Genomic DNA, 20,421 nt, shown 5'->3' on the forward strand with positions numbered 1-20,421 from the left:
CTAGGGTGGCATGATCTGGGGAGAGGTGTATACACTGCTCTCCTGGACTGTGATTTTATATTTACCCAGAAAGGATCCTTGTTCCCCTGTAGCCAGAATTACAAGGGCTCCTCTCTGCTTTGGAGCTATGAGCAGTTCCCCTGTTATCCTCCAGCCACAGGTCTTAGGGCTCTTCTCTGCCTTATAATTCCCTTCTTATTTACATGTTGCTTCCCCTTTGGAATGTAAACTTGAGATCAGGGGCTGCTTTTTACCTTTTATTATTTCTCTGGACCTAGCACAGTTCTTGACACATATTAGAGTTTCATAAGTGCTTTTTGACTGATTATCTCTTACTACCTCAGTCACTGGTTCAATAGAAAGAACACTTGATTTGGATTCAGAGGGATGAGTTCAAATCCCACCTATTCCACTCTTAGACACTGTGAACATTTGCAAGTCATTTAAACTTCCTGGGCCTCAGTTTTCTTTGATGTTGCACATAGGAGATGGATTATCATAGGGGATTTTAAAAGTACCCTCCATCCCCCTCCATCCCTGGCTCAGATCTAAATGTCATACAATAAAATAAATAATTTGTGGAACTGTTTCTTATTGCTAACATTATATTCATTATGGTTTCTTAACTTCTTTAAGTTCTTGGCAGTTGAATGGTACATTTTATTGAAATAGTAAAATTCTCATTTTAAAAGCAGATAAAGGTAATCAATGGTCAATCAATTAAAGGGAAATATCTTTCTCTAGTTGATTAGAGTCTGTTATACTTGAGATAAGTGATAGGGCAGACTTAAAGTGGACTGAATTTCCATTACAAACTTGGGCACTGCCATAAGTCAAACAGAGGTTCGTTCGTATGCATTCAAGTGTATCTTTAAACCTTGTTTTTAAATGAGATTGAGGTAAAATTGATTATACATGTTTATGGTTCTGATGCAATAACCAATGAACAAGCATTTATTAAGCTTTTATTTAATACAATGCAGGCACTAGGAATACAAAGATAATCAAACAATCATTGCCTTTTGGAACTAACATCCTATTTTTTTCCATCAATGATCCAACAAATATCTAGTTTCAGGTTTAGTTTTAGGAATACCAAAAACTGAGACTGTTCTTGCTCTTATGGAACTGACATTCGATGTGTGAAGGAGATGATAAATACCCATAAGTATATATGACATATGTGATATACACAAAATAGAAAATTGGAAAATAGAGGGAATCTGTTGGCAGCTGCCAGGAGCTTTCAAGGAATTTAGGGAATTTGAAGTAGAGATGAAAACTGTGCATTGTTTCATTGATTTAAAAAAAATTAATATAAAGCGCTATGGATGTGACTCACCAACATTTTAGCAATTCGTATTTTTCACTGTGGATCTCTAGACATCTATTCATTCTCTGAGATGGCATAATCCAACTTGCTTTCACATGAGCACATCTAGGATCCCAGAAAAGGAACACCACAAAGTATCTATGCAGCATTGCACTCTGATAGAGGCCTACGAATAACCCGATTTGGGGTGAGGCACTCTTACTTGTCAATGCTCTTTCCCTTGAGCCCCTGTTTGCTTTTGTTTACACAAAACTAGTGACTAACAAGGGAGACCCATATAACTACTGATTTAATAAGCCCAAAGAAGTACTATCACAAGTACTCATGTATTAAAGCAGATACGGGAATAATATATACGGGCATAATCCTTGGTCACATTCTTCTGCCACTGTACTCAGATCATGGACACATCTGTGTCCATGCAGGAATATTTGTCCAACACAAAGCCACTTCTTCAAATGAGATGAAAGTTCTAAAGTACTTAGCACAGTTCCTGGTTCATAGTTGATGCTTAATAAATACTCATCTCCTTCCTTTTTTGACTAACTGCTCCCCTCAAGAACCATCCCCTCTCCTGAATCTTCTCTTCTATGTTCACACAGAAAAGGAATCACACCCTTTTTTACTTCATAATCATCCTCAAAAGGGCTCTAAAAATGTGTTATGCCCTTATTTTGGTTTATTGCTCCAAAGAACTGCAAAGCTAATGGTGTTGGCTCTCTCAGACCAAGCCAGAGAAGCCCAGTCTGTTATTGAATAACCAAGATGCTTCATCTACCAATCAATGAATAACATAAAATTCTCAGGGCAAAAATATCTAAAGCCTAGTTTTCCCCTTTTCTGTTCCTTCTCCAACCAGAAGTGGCAGTAGAGAATAATATGCACTTCTTTAATGCTTCATTTCTCTCAAAATAAAGGGGGTTGTGAATTACAATAGATGACAATGAAGTTCTTGTTCAATGAGATGGATCCTTTCACAAAAAAACCTAGGAAGCACTTAGCTGAAGCCTTCTGCCAACTGATGGCCACAACTGCCAATTCTTCACACAGTTAGGACATAGACAGGCTTTCCATCTGCTGTTTCTTCATTATTTAGTCCTCACTTCTCAGCTTCCCATTGTTTACTCTTCACAACGTCAAATAGCTTAAAATAGAGCTTCCTGAAATTCAATGACTCACTTTTGACTTACAAACTTAACTACTCTCTAAATCTCCCCTATGGAATCTATAGCCCTTATTTAACTGCCACATATTCTCCAATTAGGTCATTTTAATTTTGTCTTTTAAATTGTTAAGCTTTAGAACAGTTACATGAAACTGAGTTGAGACACCACAATGCTTTGAAGCTCCCTGCCTTTCTATAGCCTTGAAGGTAGTACAGAAACAATTCTTTGTTTATAGTCATTTTTAATAAATAAAAGTTCTTTCTGTCCCCTTTAAATCACCAGAATATTTCCATAAAAGTCATTACTCTATATTGTTTCCAAGGTGATTTAAGAATTCATATTCATGTCATATTTTAGTTTCTCTTTTTGAAATAAAATTGCTAACAACTTGCCTAAAAACTGTGTTTTTATACACCTGGAGTTTAACATTTTTTTTAAACCAAACTTCTTTTCCTACTCTTTTCTGGGACCATAACTCTTCACCTATGAAAGAAATAATACTTAAAAACAACATCCTTTACCAGTTGAGTTGTTTTTCTTCATGTAAAGTATTTATAAAATTTCTTTTCATATCGAATTGCTCTATATGAAAGGGGAGTAACTTAAAGGGACAATACTTTAAAACAGAAATAAAAGAATATGCATATACCTTTGTAGATAGTTAGAACTCAATATAATTAAATACTTGTATTAAGTACGTATGTGGGAGAGAACAGCTGGAGACACAAAAACAAAATGAAAAACAGCTCCTGCCTTCAATGAACTTACATGTTACTTGGGGTAGTGGTGGTCCTAAAATAGCTACAGAGAAAATAATATACATCCTAATTTAAGGAGGGACACATCACTAACAACAAAGCATACCAGAAAAAGCTCTGTATAGGAATTGACATGAGGTCATTCTTGGAGGACATGAAGGATTTTGAAGGGCAGATGTCGCGAGGGAATACATTTGAGGTGGGAGGGATACCCTTGCAAAAGCACTGAGGAAAGAAAGGCAATGCCAAGAAAAGAGAAGAGCAAATGGGTAAAAAGACTGAATGAAATGAAATGCATTGTGTATGAAGGGAAGTAAGGTGAAACATATGGAAAAATCAATGGAAGCCAGAGTATGAAGGATTTTAAACACCAGTCTGAGATATCTACATTTTATCCCAGATCTAATAGGGAGCCACTCAAGATTTTAAGGAGTACTATAACATGGTAACACCAGTGCCTTAAGAATATTGATCTGGAAGTTGTGTGAAGGAGAAATTGAAGAAGGAAAAGAAACTAAAAGTAGAGAAATAAATTAAGGGGGCTATTGTCAAGGGTAGGCTAGAGGTGTAGAAGGCGTAAAATAAGAAAGTAGTCACACACATGGAGAGAAAGAAACAGATGAGAGAGGATTGCCAACTGATTGGTAAAAGTGGATAAGGAAGAGGGTAGAATTTAGGATGATTCCAAGGTTTTAAACCTAGGAGACTTGAAGGATCATTCTGGTTTTAACATTCTAATTCCTATCTTGAGAAAAGAGTATGGTTGGTGACTGCTTGCACATCACTGAATAAAAGTCCATGAAGTTGGTATTTCAATAAAGTAAGATGTATTACCCATAACATTAAAAACCTATCCTTAAGAGGGTTACATTATATATGTGCCCAGATTAGAACCAATTTAAAAGCATTTATCTGTGATGAGTAGACCATTAATCAAAATAAAGCACATTCACTGGCATAGTGTTGAAAATGTTTCCTGATAAGGAAGTTGTGATGGCAGAAGTAACAATAGAAAAGTGGAGATGTACCCATAGAATTGATAAATTGATGACTTAAAAAATCATTGCTGATGATGCTGATAGTAAAGAATACTGCCATAAAAATGGAAATTTGGAAAATGAATATCATAATTGACACTTTGTGTTTAGTGACAAAGTGATTGGAGATATAAAAATATTGATTTACAATGTTCTACAGTGGACAGAGCACTATGCTGGAAATCAAGACTTTGCAGTTCCTGGACACTTTTATTAATTTGAATAAGTCTTTGATCAAGTCACAGTCTCATTTAAAAAATTAGGAGGTTGATATGGATATTCTGTTAGTCCCTCTCAGTTCTAACAGTTTATGACCCTTGTTTCTATAACATATTTCTTGCACCATTCTAGTCATTCACACCTGAAAAAAAAAGTTTAGTCACAGTAAAGAGATTGAGACTGTTTCTCTCTCTCTCTCTCTCTCTCTCTCTCTCTCTCTCTCTCTCTCTCTCTCTCTCTCTCTCTCTCTCTTTCTCTCTCTCTCTTTCTCTTCCCTCTCCCTCTCTCTAACTCTTTCTCCTCCTCATTGAACTTTTTTCTGAAAAATGAAAGTTTGGGAAATTATTTTACAATCGACAGTCAATTTAATCAGCAAAATCTACTCTCTTGGGATTGAACTCCCTAGACATTCTAGGAATATTTAGTAATTCAAAAGCAGCCCTTAAAAAATACTTCTCTTCCCCTGGAACATGAGGAACTAGTCAGAGAAAAATCATAAACCTGAGTGATAGTCACAGAAGTCATGGTTTTCCAGGTGGACATTCTTCTTCCAAGACTATACCCAGATTAGCCTAGCAGAATCCATTTAGCCTTCTCACATTCTTTCATCTAACTTTAAGTAAGAAGGTCTCAGGTTTAGGTTGGAAAGCTGAGGGTGATTAACAGCTGGTTGACCACTCTTATCCAAGGTTAGATAGCTGGAGAAGAAGGCTGGTAATGAACAGATTGATTTCTATACAATTACCTACAGCTCTTTTATTCTAGGCATCCTTTCCTTGGTTCCTCTTTTATCCTTTGTGGCTATTTTCCCTCTCTTGAGTCATTCCAGGTGTTTCTTAATTAGATTCAATTCAACAATTATTGACAACGTTGCTTAACCTTTTCCTTTCCACATACAAAGTATGAAAATAAATACATGTCCTTTAATGTTTACATATCTATGGTCAAAGCTAATCTTTTTTGGGGGGTGTGGGATTAGGTAAGATATTGTATCTTTTTTTATTAAAACTGATAGTACATATAGGTAAATGAAAGTGATTTTCACAGATGTGTTATATTTTCAAACATCTTTGATTTAAGGACAGTATGGGCTAATCCAACAATTTCCTGAATTAATAGGAAACTAATATATTAATATCTTTCATTATATAGGAAGTGATCCTGTGAATATTCATCACACAAAGACCATATAGATACAAATTTAGTGGAGATATTTAGCTGAACAGCTTTCCTGTTTTCTGGAGTAGTCTTGTGTTGGCAATTAAAAGTTACAAAGAAATGTATCTTGGCAGGTGATTCCTATGCCTCACACCCTTAGTGTAGGGGAGAGGTGTCTATATAAAAAGTTTGACTAAAAATGTATTGCAAAATCATAGGACCATCTGTGGAATTTTGTTTCATCAATAAAGAGTTATATTTTGGGTGTACTTACATGTCCAATCAGTGAATGTTAAGATTCTTCAGGGCATCCAGGTAGGATGTGGTCAATGGCTCCAAGCTGGCTCCTATGGGGCACAGGTCAGTCTCAGCAGTGTGGGAGATGGAGTGATTGGATGCTACTTCATTTTAGGTGTGTTTCCAGGAGGTAGGAGCAACTGCAATGTTGAGATTCTAGGGTTAATGTGGGTAAGTTTCAAGTCCACTGAGATTCTGGTAGAGTCTTCCCATCCCTCCAAGTTTTCTAGAATCTATGACTGGGGGAGGGAGTGGGGTGAGCCTGGTGCAACTGGAGATCTCTCTCCCATAAAAGGTGGTAGAAGTCAATAGTGATACCAGAGACAGCTATGGAAGCCATCTTCCATGATCCAAGCCAAAAATCCCAGAGAGGACAGGAGGGTACCTATGGGTCCTCCTGTCAGTCCCCCAACTAGAATTGATCTCTTGGCTAAGATCAACAGTATGATTAAGTATAGTAGGGATGTCCTATTCTGTGAGTGGATACCTGCCCATGAGTAATTCAAGTGGGTGAGAGTGGACAGTTTTTATATCAAAATTGTTGGCAAATCCAAGAAGTTGCTATGAGACATGGGGGTTAGGTCTTTGCACTGGGAGTCTGGGGATCTGAGCTTCTCTGAAGGGGAGCAAGTGGGTTTTACCAGAGGGAGAGGTAATAGGAGTAGTTGCTTCATGTTCTCAGTTCTGCCTAGATGGATGGGCAGGGCCCAGAGCTGTAGTTCTGGAACTTAGGTTTGCTGTCACCCAGTGACTAGGTCACGAAAAGGCTCTGTCAGGATACTGGGATCAATGACATTCAATAAGGAGATTCTCAGACAAGGTGTATGTCCCTAACTTCCTGTGGTCTCCTGACCCCCATCTTGTTAGGGAATGGGTCTGATGTAACTTGGAGAGTCCTTTTCCCACTTCCCGCCCCCTGTTTGAGTTTCCCCATTGCCCTGCAAAGCTGGTGGAAGCTAATAAGGACAGTGGAGGCAACTGTAGAGAATATTGCTATGGGCCAAGCCAAAAGTTCAAGAACAACCAAGATATTCCTCTCTCAGCCACTCAGTTTCAGGCTAAGGTCAAGGTTACAGCCAATTATTCATTTTTATTATTTATTGGAGGGGGGAGTGTAGGGCACTTGGGGTTAAGTGACTTGCCCAAGGTCACAAGACTAGTTTATTTTTGTGTTAAGCATCGAGGCTGGATCCAAGCCCAGGTTCTCCTGACTCCAGGGCCAGTGCTCTGTTCACTGTGCCACCTAGCCTCCCTGACTACAGCCAATTATAAATAGAGTTTTGGTGGTGATCTTCTTATCAGACTAAATGAGTCTCAGAGTAAATGAAGGTTAGTAAGGGAGGGTCTGAGAAAATGGTGCTTCTGTCCTCCAAAATGTGGGCCTCCCTGAAGCTGGGGTCCAGGAAGACCCCTTCCCTTGACCAGTTCTACAGGTAATACTACATCTTGGGAAAGGAAAGGTTTCCAGTTAAGAGAAAAAGGGTCAGGGAAGAACAGAGAAAAACAAACCTCAGGTGTGGGAAAAGTAGAGGGAAAAGGATAGGAAACAAACAAAAATCTTATTTAGGGAAGTTCTCTTTAAGCCTCAACTCTGAGATGAGGCCTTAAATAATCTTCAGCATTATTAAAGTCCTGCCCCTTGGTCTCTTTGCAACTCTCTCAAAATGTAAATTGCAGAGAAGATGCCAACTTGTATCGCTAATGGTGGTTTCCTCACCCAGGATTAACTTTAGACCAAAGAAATCAGAGATCTAGTCCTTTTACCCATTTATATAGAGAGCATTTTACTTAGTGTTTATATTTTAGAGGCTTCCAGTAGAAAGTAAATTTCTTAAGGTCAAGTCTTTGTATCCCCATTTCCCAGAAGTCTTACACTGGATAAGTGTCTAATATTTGCTTTTCAAATTGAATTGAACTAACTCTAAGGATTTTTTTTTTTAATTTGGTCTAAAACTATAGTTTCATTGATACAAAAACTCATTGTTGTGGAAATTTCTCCCAGTAGCGTACAGCAGCTTTTCAATTTACAGTCATAGAGAGTTATCCTGGGATGAGAGTTTAAGCAACCATACACGGAGTCAGATAGCTAGTCTTGTTGGAGGTAACACTTGAATCCACATCTTTTTTATCCTGACACTATCTTGTTCTTCATTATGCCATAGTACCTCTCAAAATCTGTGATACTAAGAGGAAATTAGAAAGTAATACATATTGAGACTTAAAGGTGAATGAATAGGAAGGGAATTATGAGGAACTTAAATCCATCTCAGAGATATGGTGATCAGAAGAAGGCTTGAGGGGAAAGGTGAGATAGTTCATTTATTTAATTTGCCTATGATAGTAAAACCTGATAATGCATTACCAAATAATAAAGTCTCATAGTGGAATGGGACTTTAGGAATCTTTAGTCCAATCTCCCTTCCAAAGTGGGAATGTCCTCTCTCCCATCCTTGAAAAATAGTCATCTAGCCTTGTGTTGGGACAACTAATGAGAAGCTCATTAAACTGGGAAGAACCCTGTTTCATGATTTTACAACCCATTAGAAAGTCCTTTTACCAGTTCCCCTATGTTTCTAGAATCTTCACTTAACTACACCTCTCTGTGGATTCCAGTGTTTCAATATCAATCTCAAAATGTAGCACCTAGAATTCACATCAATCTAGCCAAAATATTCTATTCAGAACATTTTGGTGGGCATCAACTATATAGCGATATAATAGAGTATTTTATTTTGCTCAAGTTACAAAACTTCTATTAATATAGTCTAAAATGGCATTTGTTATTTTAGCAGCTGTATCACATTGACTCATATGAGTTTGTGGTCAAGTACAATCCTTAAATCTTATTCTTATAAACTTCTGTCAAGCCAGGTCTTCTCTACCCTGTGTTTCTTGTGCAATAGATTTTTGAAACTCCAAATGAAAGGCATTACATTTATTTATTTTTTTTAAAGGAATCCAAGCATCTAGCAAAGACTTCATATGAAAAAAAATTCAGTCACTTGGGATAAGTTGGTGATCTTGTTTCAAGGATTTAGGATATGGAGAAATTCAAGAGTAGCTATACAACACACACACAAATAGTGACCCAAGGAATTGCTGATGTATTTAAATCTTAGGCAAGGAAGTAAGGCTCCTAAAGGAAAAGAAGAAAAACTCATATGTTGTGAAGCCATAATCCCTTTGTTTTGTTTTCAGTAGTTGGTGAGACATGGATAAAAATCCTGTCTTTAGGGTTTCAGACTAATATTTGAACCTAAAAACATGATGTTGAATCTTGATCCTCAGATCCATTTTATACGCCATGTAAGTCATCCCTTTTAGTTTTGTTATCTAGAATCTGGTACATGTATGATGCATGTGTATGTATGCATACACACAAACACACACATATACATATGCATATATGTATATATGTTCATATGGGTATGTGTATATGTATGTATAAATACATACATTTGTATATATGTTGTTCATGAAACAGTATTAAACAGGGAAATAACACTAGAAAATCTTATTTCAGATTGTCATCAATTCATTAAATATATGATCATAGATTTAGATATGGAAGGGATTTCAGAGATCATCTATCCTAACCCTTTGTATTACGGATGAAAAAGCTGTGGACCAATCCAATCCTTTCATTTTATAGATGAGAAACTAAAGTCAATTGGTTAAATGTTGGAGGCAGGATGTGAATGCACGCTTTTCTCACAACATGTCCAACAGTCTGGGCTCCTTTTAGAGCTATGAAACTTCTTTTCTACTATGTCTAATTTGTCCTCAGCTACTGATACCATGTCAGTCATTTTCAACACAGCTAGGATTCAATGAGAGATCCAATTTTTCTGACCTTTTGAAACTTACAAAATCAGCTTCTGGTCAAGTGAGGAGGAAGAAACAAATACTATTTTCTTTGCCTCTCCCCAAATCATTCCTTTCAGTGTAGCTGTATCTATTTCACTGCTAAGTTGGCCTGATATAAGAATGATAATTTTCAAAACCATCTTGATTTCTTTCTACCTCATAGTGTATTCTTTTCAACCATTGCCAATATATCTCCTCTACAGTGCCATTCCATTTCATCTAATATTCTTCCCTCTTGAATTAAGACTTTTCACAGCTCAGTTATGTCACTGATCAACTGATTCAATATGCATGTTCTAGTCTGGTAAAAAACATAAAATTTTGTTACTTGTATTCTTTGGAGTGGAGTGAAGATTAACTTTAGAAGTCTTGGTATTTTGTCTTCACTGGAGAGGGATGCATTTCCATCCTTACACTGACAGTAGGAAAAGATGGAGATTTCATTTAAATACATTCAGTAAGCACTTATGACTTACCTACTGTGTGCAGCAAAGTACTGTAATTAGAGCTGATTAATCAGGAAAGAAAAATTTTATAGAAGAGAGAACATTTAATCTTATTGAGTTTACAGTCTAGAAGAAGTATATAATGCATATACAGATAACTAAAATACAAAATAATAGACAATAAATACATTAAACAGTTTCACTTAAAAGGGCCTGCAAGATCCAAGGAAAGAAAAGATATTGCTGAGTGATTCTAAAGCAGTAGAAATAGCTATAACTGGTGCATAATAAACTGATTAAAAAATCATATGAAATGGTTAGGAATATTTAACATTATTCTTTTGGTTAAGTTTTCAATATTCTAGCAATTCCCTCAAAGAGAAACAAGAAATTGTTCCTGTCTTCCTATAGATTTCCAAGATCTTAAAAAACATCTATGTACTCCCATGCAGTATAATTAATGCTTTTTAAAATATTGGACAAGTAGAACTAAGTAACAAATGACCTGACAAATAATGAACTTATATAAAGTACTCAGAAAATACCAAAGTGTTCCAAAATGCTAAATACTAGGTAATTATAATTACTGAAATGAAACCCAGCAAGTGTTCTCCCTGAATTACCCTTTTGTTCTCAGAGCATAATTCAATGGGAGCTCTTTTTCAGGGTCAAGCCTATTTGTAGATAGATTAGGCTGTCATTCATTTGTTACAATTTGAGGGTTTTCAGAACATTCTCTTCCCCATTCTCCCTTCTAAAAATCATATATCCATAGTCTCAAAGTAATCCAAAATGAGCATCACAAAAAAGCTCAAGGAGAGACAAAAAGTGAGAAGGAACAGGCTACATAGCATGTCATAAATAAGAAACAAAAAGAATTAGAATAAAAGATGCAATAAAGGGAATTTATGATCAAAAATAAGACATGGCATGTTTGTGTGTGCAGAACAAGAGAAAGCAGGGGAACAACCCTAGTGCTCCACTGGCATTTTTTAAATTTCAGGACAAAGTGAAGACCCCCAGCATGGTAGCAGAACTTATGGAAGGACATGGACAAATGTCATACAAATTGGAAAGGGATGGATGGAGTAAAGTCTTGGAATGTACTCTTCTTCACTGGAGAGAGAAACCAAATCAATAAGAGCATAAATTCATTTCAGTTCCTGAGTATTGGCTCTGGGTGGTGGTATTGCAAGCATGTATTAAGAGACTGTCTGTAATGGAAATGCAAATTTAAAGATCTTCCCTGCCCCTATGCTAAAGTGCACCTGGAACCTGGGGTGGGAGGCTTGTTTTTCTGTTGATACTTTTTGATTGGCCAGTGGGTCCAAAAGGTTGTTACATTCTCTGAGTCAGGAGAAGGCTATGTAGGCCCTGATGTGTAGCTTTGTTTTGGGAGCTCACTTTGAGAAGTGTTCTGTGATTTGATCTGGATTCTGGGAAGCCGTTGTCCAGGGCCCCCCCGGCTTTGAAAAACCCAGATGTGGAAACCCAGATGTTGATTTGGTATGGATGTAATGGTTGGACAGTTTGGAAAGCTGTCTACTTGATCTGTTTCTGTCTTGATAATTCTGCCTGTATACTTTGAAGTTCGGGGTGCTGACCTTTTTCCCCTGAATAAGGTAAACGATATATGTCTGACTGATTAAAGTAAGCTTGTTAACCCATTTTGAGTTGCTTTCCTTTATCAAAGCAGATCCAAGAACCTGTGGTAGCAGCAAACCCTGAGGATGCTTGGGATGCTTGCCGCTACACTGTCTCAGGTTAATGTCATAATAAATGATCTTTGACTGACTGACTGACTGACAGGATCTATGCTAAGAACTTTTAAATTATTATCTCATTTAGTCCTCACACCAACCCTGGGTGGACTGTGGTATTACCCCATTTTACAGTTGAGGAAACTAAGATAAACAAGTGACTTGCCTAGGGTTATAATCTAGTAGTAGTAGTAGTAGTAGTAAAGTCATAATAGTAGTAGTCATCATCATGATTGTCGTTGTTGTGGTCTTAGGAATAAGTACTAATATTTGTATAGTGCCTACTTAGTGCAAGGAACTATGCTAAGAACTTTACAAATATAATATCATTTGATCCTTATCACAACCCCTGCAGGTAGGTGCTATAAATATTCCCATTTTACTGTCAAGGAAACAGAACAAGAGAAGTTAAGTGAATTGCTAGGAGTCACACATTTAGAGAAAGCATTTGATGTTAGATTTGAACTCATCTTCCTTATTCTAGGACCAGTCCTCTATCGAATGTACCACCAGATGCCTCTAGGACAGGTTATAGGTGAATGTTTATTTGTGTATGTGGGGGAAAGGAAAGAACAGGAATGAAAGATTAAGCGGATGTAGTATTGTTCAGATCAGGGCACGACTGGACAAGGTGTCTTCACTGGAGCCCAGAACATTCAGGGCATAGGTGCACAATGATGTTTAGACACAAGTTTAGACAAAGTTACTGTCTTTGCAATTTAACATAGGTAGGGTTGATCAGTGCAGGAGATGGTATGATTGAGGAATTCATAGCTATGGATGAATCCATGTGAGTTTGTGTGATACATGTTCCTTTGGCATGAGAGATCTATGATGTGAATGATTAATGTTTTCCCTTACATATCAGGGGATTAGAGAAGGATCACTGTGTAAGTCTGTTTGTGGGGAAGTGTGATAGTAATGGAATATAATGATTCCCCTGTATTGGCTTGGTTTTCAAATTGATTGTGTTAAAACCCAGAGCTTGTTAATCCCACCTGTGGGATGGACCTGTTGACTTGAAAAGAGAGACACAAACTGGGAGGCGCTGGTGATGTAGATTTGGAGAGACAAGAGAGAGGCAGAAGAACTTTTTGGAAGCAGCACCTCATGGAGGCAGAGAGAGACTGAGAGAATTGCTGGGGGCCACTTTGAATTGCCCTGGACTTTTGAGACCTGCCCCCTGAGCTGCCAAGGATTGAGGAGACATGGCTGTTTTGCTGGTACTTTGTCTGTCTGTTTTGATGTTGTTTTGCCAGATTTGTCCACTGGTGAAAGACAGTCCTGTTGTTTCAGAAGTCCTGGAACCTGACTTTGGCTAAGAGCTCCTGAGACTGTCCTGCAGACAGAGAGTGAATGCTGTCCACTGGTGAAGGACAGTGCTGTTGTTGCAGGGGTCTGGGAACCTTTCTGTCGGTTCAGAAGCCCTGAAGAAGGATTTTCTTGTTGTATGTTTACAGAAATCCTGGGAGAGGGTTTTGCTAATGTTTTCAGGGGTTCTAGGACTGTTCTACAGACAGAGGATGAATTAATGAAGGGACTGGCAATGTATCTTGTGGCCTTGCTAAGCCTTGTCTCCCCAGGAACTAAGATTGCTGAGAACTTGCCTCTTGTCAAGATGAAGAAAAGACCTCCATTTGGGTATTAAGTGCTGTGCTTAAACTTGATGTAACTCTGGGGTAGATTCAGTTGTGATCCAGGGGTGGGAAACTTTTGACCTTTTTGTGTTCTATGGTTGAACAAATGAATGTACTTTACTTATGTTTGGAAACTAATCTCCATTTGAGAAGAGGGGTTTTGTGATGGACTAAATGAAGGTACAGCCTAGGGGTGGAGTAGAATTTAGACCAGGGACTTTGTAATTGATTGAATGAATGGAAGGTCCTGGGGTGGGGTAGTACTTGGAGATTATTTAATCACCCTTAGTAAATGCTGTATTTGGAATGATGTCATGTTTTGATCTTCTCTGTTCTTGGTTTGTCACTGAGTAAAATGGAGAGCACCTATGCTGGTATTCTGAACCTTGGGAAGTTGCCTTTCCTTGGTATTACATTACAGGAAGGTATAATAAGGTAGAACTCATGGTGCTGTGGTAAAGTTGGGGAAAAAACAAAAGCTAGAGTGTAGAGGATGGCATCCATATGTGAGCATAGTGAGAAGTTAGAGGATAAAATAGAGAATATGAGACATAGGTGAATGTGGACACAATTTGCCGCTTTTTGTTGAACCATGTGTACTTTAACTAGAAATTCTAGCTTCCAATTTAAGTTGTGTGAAAATATAACCAGGGCAAACAGAAGAAAACATGTCAAAACACCATGAGGACACAATTCCCATGGGGTGGGTGGGTGGGAAGAGACTGCTGGAACCTACTCCCATAAGGAAACATGCCAGGACTCCTGCTGGGAGGCAGCCACCAAGCAAGGAGCTCACCTGCTCTGCAACCACATGGGGGGAGGAGCATGTCCTTGGGTATCTTCCCAATTCAAGAATGTTTTTATTGACCAACCTCTATACTCCTAAAAAAGAGAAGTGCTGTCAAAAACAGCAACATAAATTTCAATGACAATTTTGTTTTAATAACAAAAAACTCAACTTGTCTTTGCTCTAACTGTTTTTGGAAGCATCCTTTCATGTATATTTCAACCCTTTCTTGCCTGTTCATGCTAACTGACTCATTCACGCCTTCCTGGAAGTTTGTTAAAGGACATCTCCTCCGGGTGCAGAAAGCTTTAATCAAATTTTCCTGACATCTGAAAGGTAACAATGGAACACTCTGACTGTCTATCTGCTTCACTTCACCAATGAAACAGTCTATCTTTTTTTTCTATGAATAACCTCGAGGAGCTATACTTTAAAATTTTTCATCATGGCACTGAAATGTGGTGGAAGAAACAGAGTGGTTTCTCACCCTAGTTGTGGCATAGGACTAGAGACATAACTTAGTAAAGGTAATGGTTCTTTGCCAAATGTTATGTAGGTGATTTTAATCATTGATTAAGTGTGCTTCACATCTTTGAATCCCAGGAATAGGATGTTGGAGCTAGTAGAGAGCAGCTTACTTCATTTATACTAGAAGCCCAGTGAGTGCTTGTGTACTTGATTCCAATATCAATCTACAGAGAATTATTCTGACATTTTTATTAGCTATGATGATGGGATGCCCTGGACAGATGTGCTATTTGAGATGGAGAGTTTTGAGTTTCTATTGTCTTTGGTAGGGCATAAGGGCACAATGAGAACATAGAGGACTCAGAAATTGAAGAACAATCAAGACTGCATGAACTGGGTTTCCAACAATTTTTATTGTACAAGGTCTACTTGTACTAAAAATATATCATTTTCATCATTTTTTCCATGTAATATTAGGTTTAGAAAGATGTAACATATAACATATTACAATATATATTTGCAATATATTTAAGAAAAATCAATATCTATTATAATGGGATTCCCTTTGCAATCATAAAAGTTTTATCAGAAAACCAATCTTTGATATATGTCTTTTTAAAAAAAATTCAACTCACTATTCAAGAATTTAATATGGTGAAATGGCCATTTTTTAAAAAAGAAGCATCATATGATACAAAACAATTCCAAAAGCCTCATGATGAAAAATGTCATCCACAGGGGCGGCCAGGTGGCTCAGCGAGTAAGAGCACTGGTCCCAGTGTCAGGTTGACCTGGGGATCAAATCCGGGCTCAGACACTTAGCACCATACCCAGAAATAACTGGCCATGTAACCCTGAGCAAGTTACTTAACCCCAATTGCTTTTAAACAAAATGTCATCCACTTCCAGAGAAAGAACTGATGAAGTCTAACTGCACATTAAGGAATATTATTTTCACTTTTATATTTTTTTCTCTTTTATTTCCTTTTGTTCTGTTTCTTCTTTCACAACATGACTGATGTGCAAATTTGTTTTGCATGATTGAACACATATTACCTGTATGATTGCTTGCCATCCTGGGGAAGGGAAAGCAGAGGGAGGGAGAAAAATTTGGAATTCAAAATCTTTCAAGCATGAATTTTGAAAATTGTCCTTTCCTGGAATTGGAAAATATAAAATACTTTTAAATTAAAAAAATAAAGAAACATAGTAGATGAAATTAGGAAAATGTCTGTGAAGTGACAGAGAGCAAAATGAGCTGAAATTGGAAAAATGTATACAATTATGGAGAAAAATTAAGACTTTCAAATTCCTCAATGTGATGATAAACCAGGAATTTAAAAAATAAAAATGTAACACATCACTCACCTTCTACCAGAAAGGTGATGCACTCAAAATGAAGAATGATATAAACATTTTCAGTGAACGTGCAAATTGTTCTGATGGACTACACATATATTCAATAAGTACTTTCTCCTCACCTCAATGGGTGGTAGTGTGACATACAAATTAAAAATACTTGTTAATTGAAAAAATTAAAATAAATGAAGCATCTTTATTCCTATTCATATACACGATCCTTATGTTTAATTTTAAAAGGTGATAAATTGGTTAATCTACTTTGTAAAATGTGAGACTCTTTAATTGGTTACAGCAATATCTGTATGTGTTATAATTGAGGCATATCTCTCAAACCTTGTATACATGGTGATACAATTAAGATAGGTAGATAAGAAATCATGGCTTATCTGCTTTCAGATTTTGATTATCTTGAATTTGATTGGGTGACTTGGAGATGAACTTAGAAGTAGAATGTTATTTTATTTATTGTTTTGATTTGGAACTCTTCGTAATCCATTTAACTGGATAATCTTTCAAAATTTTCCAGCACAGCAAAGTACTCATTTAGGCAATTTACTAAATATATAAATTCATAGCTTTTTTTTTTTTTAAATTTGGGTGTATGATTTAATATACTATGCATCTAGCTACTGGGAAATGTGTCACATTAAATCATTGGAAATTCAATCAGCCTGGATGTGATAGAAAGAAGGGTAAGGTTCAAGTACTACTACTCCTGTAACTTGATAATTATGGTTGTGATTACCAGCAACTCTTGGGGATCTTTATAAAGATTGCCCTCATCAGGGGCGGCCAGGTAGCACAGCGAGTAAGAGCACCGGCTCCAGTGTTGAGAAGACCTGGAGATCGAATCCCGGGCTCAGACACTTAGCACCCACCCAGAAACACCTGGCCGTGTAACCTTGAGCAAGTTACTTAACCCTGATTGCTTAAAAAAAAAAAAAAAGATTGCCCTCATTTAAAAAAACAAAACAAACCAAAACAACTTGGAGACTATAAAATATAGGCCAGTATGTATGACTTCCTTTCATGGCAAAATTCTAAACTATTAATAGAAAGACCCATCAGTTAGAAAGGGAAATATTGACAATTAAAAGCCAATTTAGCTTAATCAAAAAGAGGCTGTGCCAGAACAGTTTTATTCCTTTTTTAGCTAGAAGTTCAGAATAATGTAGTATAGTACAGTGTGTTATTAATAAATCATTTGTCTGGTGGGGGATTTGAAACTGCATAAATGATCAGACAAAAATAGCCATTAATAGATTATAATATAATATACTAATAATCCAACTACATTAATAAATGTCAATTTGGAGGAAGATATCTGATGGTGTTCAATAGGGGATTCTCCTTGCCCCCTTCTATTGTTCAATATTTTTGATGAAGTTGATGATAAAGTCATGATGGCTTGCGTGCAATATTTTCAACTAACATGAAGTTGGAAGGGAAAAGTAGCATGCTGTTTGAGAATCAGAATACCAAAACAATAACTTTTGGAAGTAAGAAACAGTACTGAATTAACATAGAGATAGTAGTTCTGCTTGCCTGGGGTAGAGAACTCATGAAAAAATAGTAAGAAATAAGGCTGGGAAATTAGGAGGGATTATAAGATTGTTGAGGTTAAGAATTCTGTGTTTTGCTATAGATAGCAAGGAACCACTCAAGCTTTTGTTTTTTTTTTTTGGGGGGGGTTGTTGTTTTTTGTTTTTCCTTTCTGTCAGGCGAATGACAGAATGAGATTTGCAATTTAAGATTATATGGCAGCTATGTGGGGCTTCCTTAACTGAAAAATAAGACTGTTGACTTCCAAGGGTACCTTTAGAGATGACTGTATAGGTTTGTATGATTCTATATGTGTCCCACATGGCTATGGCCTCTTATTTTTTTCTCTCTCTAATACTTGGAGTCGTGAGTTTATCAGCTTCCATGAACTGTTATCTCTATGCTGATAATTCTCAGATCTATCTTACCCTAACTTCTCTGCTGACCTTTAGTCTTGTATCTCCAACTGCTTTTCAGATGTTTTAAATTGAGTATCCAGTAGATTTTTAAAAAATTCAATATGTCCAAAACTGAATTCATTATTTTTCCTGCTAAACTGCACCCCCTCAAAAATTTCCTATTATATCAAGGGCAAAACCATCTTCCCAGTTCCCCAAGTTTGAAACCTTGGAGTTGTCCTTGACTCCTCATTCTTGCCACCTATATCTATTTTTAAGACCTGTTGATTTTGCTTTTGCCTCATTTCTAGATGTTTGTTTCTGACACTGCCACAACACTAAATCTTCCCCCCAACTCTTGATATTTTCCCCTAAAGAGCTCAGGGCACTCAAACTACTCTAGTTATATCCCAGGCAAGCAACCCATTCCCCCAAATTTCTTCTTCCCCCTTTTAAAACCATATAAAATTTGCCTGTCTCATATCCCTCAAAACTCTTCATTTTCTAAGTAAAAGTTAATAATATAGGAAATCTCATTTTATTTTACAAAAGGTTAAGAGAAGAGAAAGAAGTAAGGATTTAGCTAGTATGAATAATCACCTGATTTGGAAGGTCAAAACAATGAGATATTATGCCTCATTTCAGATTAACTTCAATATTCTTGGTTTTTTTTACCCCTTACATTTTTGTACGTGGATTATGTTTCTATATGAATTAAACATATATGTATATTGATACATTGTTATATAAATATATCTATATATCAATACAGATATTTTTTAACCAAATTTACTAGTTAACATTGTTAAAAATTGGACTCAATTCTTTTAAAATATCTATCAAATGAGCCATCTGGTAACAAAGTATATGCATCACAGGATTCCTAAAAGAACTTTTGCTATCACACTGTAAATATTTGCAACATTAAATATATTACTTATTTTTAATATGGGAGGAAGTTAATTTATTAACACATAGTCAACTTCAGTAATGGAATTTATTCATTCATAGAAGGGAGCTTATAAAAGGACTTATAATGGTTTAGAGGAAGGTTCTTTAGTTCATATAATCATATGGGAGGTTTTAGAATGGCAGCATAGAGAAGGTAGGGTAGACTGGGGGAATTCGTGGCATCTCGTGTTGGGGGGTCATGGGAGGGATGGGGAGAAAATTTGGAACTCAAAATCTTATGGAAATGAATATTGAAAACTAAAAATAAATTAATTAATTTTAAAAAATAAACTCTTCCTCTAACCAGCAACATAGGCTTGTATAACCTTAATTTCTGGGACTCAGTACCCAATTTATGAATTAATACTCAGTTAGTGAAGGGCCTGGGAAATAAGAGGATTTTAATAAATGCTTGCCTCCTTGACCTTCCCTATAAACTTTCTAAACAATGAAAAATCAAGAAACTCAAAAGTCAGAAGAAACTTTACATTTTTAGCAATTTGCCATATATAAAAGTCAATTACCAGGTTTTTTGTTTTTATTTTTATTTCAGTTTCGTTGTTGTTGTTTTGTTTCATTTTTGTTTTTGCTTTTGTTTTTCACCATAATGTATAGACTTGAGTTTTACACAAACAAGCTACTCCATCTCTCAGATCTGGCCTTTTCTCTGTCCCCCAAGCCTGGAATGTTCTCCCTCTTCTGCGCTGCATACTCAACACCTTGTCTTCCTTTAAGTCCCAACTAAAATACATATTTTACTGGATGCCTTGCCCATAGCCTCTTAATTCTAGTGTTTTCCCTTTGTTGATTATTTCCTACTTATTCTGCATATAGTTTGCTTTCTTATATTTTTTAAATATTGTATCCTCTATCATATTGTAACCTCCTTCTCATGGGTTTCTTTTTCCCTTTTGTATTCCCAACACATAGCACAGTGCCTGGCACATATTGACATTTAATAAATGTTTCCTGATTGATTATTTCTGCAAAAGGGATCGATTTGGCTCACAGTCTCACTTTTCAGTAATCTTTCTGTAATGAAACTTCAATAATCCAGATTGTGCAAATAAGATGGAAACAGGTGATGGTTCTTTCTATTGACTTCCTCACAGATACATATGTACATGTATTCATATATATGGTTGACCTAGACAAAATTGTCATTGACAACTGGCATCCTCCAGTTCCCTTTTTTGCATTTCTCTACCCAATTCTGTTTTATCACCTGATAACTT

The sequence above is a fragment of the Petaurus breviceps genome, unplaced genomic scaffold, assembly GCF_028583685.1.
Source record: "Petaurus breviceps papuanus isolate PSGF00001 unplaced genomic scaffold, PetGlider_PUasm1.0 181, whole genome shotgun sequence".
NCBI classification, from domain to species: Eukaryota; Metazoa; Chordata; class Mammalia; order Diprotodontia; family Petauridae; genus Petaurus; species Petaurus breviceps.